The sequence below is a fragment of the Eriocheir sinensis genome, chromosome 42, assembly GCF_024679095.1.
Source record: "Eriocheir sinensis breed Jianghai 21 chromosome 42, ASM2467909v1, whole genome shotgun sequence".
In the NCBI taxonomy this organism is placed as follows: domain Eukaryota; kingdom Metazoa; phylum Arthropoda; class Malacostraca; order Decapoda; family Varunidae; genus Eriocheir; species Eriocheir sinensis.
Window position 1 is genome coordinate 9849395 of NC_066550.1, and position 2500 is coordinate 9851894.

The 2500-nt window shown below is 46.2% G+C and overlaps 2 protein-coding genes across 4 annotated transcripts in view; both read right to left on the reverse strand.

Annotated features, from left to right (window-relative positions):
- Window positions 1-2500, reverse strand: part of LOC127009968 (tyrosine-protein kinase Fer-like) — a 61762-nt gene that overhangs the window by 55793 nt on the left and 3469 nt on the right. Inside the window, exon 1 of one of the 3 annotated variants that reach the window (XM_050883580.1) lies at window positions 1643-1661. The exons of 1 other annotated variant lie outside the window; for it this stretch is intronic. The gene's annotated coding sequence lies outside the window, so the exon portion shown is untranslated. One more of the 3 variants, XM_050883581.1, reaches the window with a different exon arrangement.
- LOC127009969 (keratin, type I cytoskeletal 9-like) overlaps window positions 1-2500 on the reverse strand; it is a 57417-nt gene that overhangs the window by 17613 nt on the left and 37304 nt on the right. The window lies entirely within an intron of this gene.

Consider the following 2500-nt stretch of genomic DNA (forward strand, 5'->3'; position numbering starts at 1 on the left):
CAACAATGATGACAACAACAAGATCAAATTCAGGACAATGAGCGAAATGAAAAGAAAATAAAAAAAAGAAAATGAAAATGAAAGAAAAAAAAAGGATAAAAAGGAAGTGAATTTCGAGGATAATTTTTGAAGCGAGCGAAACTTTCTGAAGCGATTTTCGGCGACTCATTGATACTAATTTGATGGATTTTGAAACATTAGACGTTATTGTGTTGCAAACTGAGAGAGAGAGAGAGAGAGAGAGAGAGAGAGAGAGAGAGAGAGAGAGAGAGAGAGAGAGAGAGAGAGAGAGAGAGAGAGAGAGAGAGAGAGAGAGAGAGGAGGAGGAAGAGGAGGAGGAGGACAAGAGAAGGAGAAAGTTGAAGACCTAATTAAAGAAAGGGAGATGAAAGGGAGAACACACACACACACACACACACACACACACACACACACACACACACACACACACACACACACACACACACACACACACACACAAGGAGGAGGAGAGAGGAAGAAGGAGGAGGGTAAAGATGAGGAGCAGGTGAAGATGGAGGAAGAATAGGAGGAGGAGGAGGAGGAATTTAAAGAGAAGACAAGATGTGATTGAAGTAGAGAATGAGAGTGAAGAAGAAGAAAAGAAGATGGAGGAGGAGGAAGAAGAAGAAGAAGAAGAAGAAGAAGAAGAAGAAGAAGAAGAAGAAGAGGAAGAAGAAGAAGAAGAAGAAGAAACAGGAGATCAAAGACGAGAGGATGAAAGTGAAGTATAAAAAAATAAAGAAACTGGATAAGAAGGAGGAGGAGGAGGAGGAGGAGGAAGAAGAAGAAGAAGAAGAAGAAGAAGAAGAAGAAGAAGAAGACAGAAGAAGAATGAGACAAAACAAGAAACACAGGATAAAGTTTGAAGTAGAGAAGAAGAATGAAGGAGGAGAAAAAAGGGAAGAAGGGGATAGAGGAGGAGGAGGAGGAGGAGGAGGAGGAGGTGGAAGAAGAAGAGGAGGTGGAGGAGGAGGAGAAGGAGGAGGAGGAATTTAAAGACGGGTGAGATTGAAGTAGAGAAGAAGAAGAATGGAGAAGGAGGAGAAGAAAGGGAAGAAGGAGATAGAGGAGGAGGAGGAGGAGGAGGAGGTGGAAGAAGAGGAGGAGGAGGAGAAGGAGGAGGAGGAATTTAAAAAGACAGGTGAGATTGAAGTAGAGAGGAAGAAGAATGGAGAAGAAGGAGAAGAAAGGGAAGAAGGAGATAGAGGAGGAGGAGGTGGAGGTGGAAGAAGAAAAGGAGGTGGAAGAGGAGGAAGAGGTGGAAGATGAATTTAAAAACACAGGTGAGCTTGAAGTAGAGAAGAATGAAGAAGAAGGAGATAGAGGAGGAGGTGGAGGTGGAAGAAGAGAAGGAGGAGGTGGAAGAGGAGGAGGAGGAAGAGGAGGAGGAGGAGGAGGTCGTCGAGCCACCCTCCTCTCTCCACCTCCTCCATCCCTCCTTCCTCACCAGCCAGTTCATGCAAGGTTGGTTGGGTATGTCTGGGGACCTCAACTCCACATCGCAACCACCACCACCATCATCACCACCACGTCACCACCAGCACCACCAGGATCACCACACGAAACTACCACAACGTTAGGCCTACACACACGGGTTTTGAACGCACACACACGCACACACACGAACACACACACGCGCACACCACAACTTCCAAAGCCCCACTGCGCTGCGCTGTCTCCTCCTTCTCTCTCTCTCTCCACCTTTACCTCCCTCCCTCCGCTTCCCTCCCTCCCTCCTACCTTCCAGCGACCCCCACAATATATTCACCTGGGTTGCTAACTACTCTTTTCCTCACCTGTAACGTCTCTCTCTCATACCTGTCCTTTCCTAACACCTGGTTGTTGTTACGTCACCCCTGTCCATCTCTCTACCTGAGTTTCTGTTACCTGTTCGTCTTTCACCTGTGGTCTGTTACTGGTTACCTGGTTAGTGGTGTTACCTGGAGACACCTGACAATTACGTGCTGCAAATCTAATGCCTCCTGGTCTGAACTTGTAAATTCCTTAAGGATACCTATTCCCCTCTTCTCCTTCCCACTTTCCTTCCCCTTTTCTGTTATGGTTGTGGGAAGGGAAGGGAAGGGAAGGGAAGGGAAAGGAAGGGATGGGATGGGATGGAAAGGGAGGTCAGATGATAACTGTTTGATAACCTTAGTGAGTGAGAGAGAGAGAGAGAGAGAGAGAGAGAGAGAGAGAGAGAGAGAGAGAGAGAGAGAGAGAGAGAGAGAGAGAGAGAGAGAGAGAGAGAGAGAGAGAGAGAGAGAGAGAGAGAATCAAATAGCCAGCATCAAATAAAATAATAAAAAAATAGAAGCAATAAAAAAATGATTGGTCCATTTTCAGCCCTTTTTCGCAATCATCAGAGAGAGAGAGAGAGAGAGAGAGAGAGAGAGAGAGAGAGAGAGAGAGAGAGAGAGAGAGAGGTGGTCAGTGTCTCACCAAGCATCCCAGGGCAGGTTTGAGACTTGTTTTTGCTTTA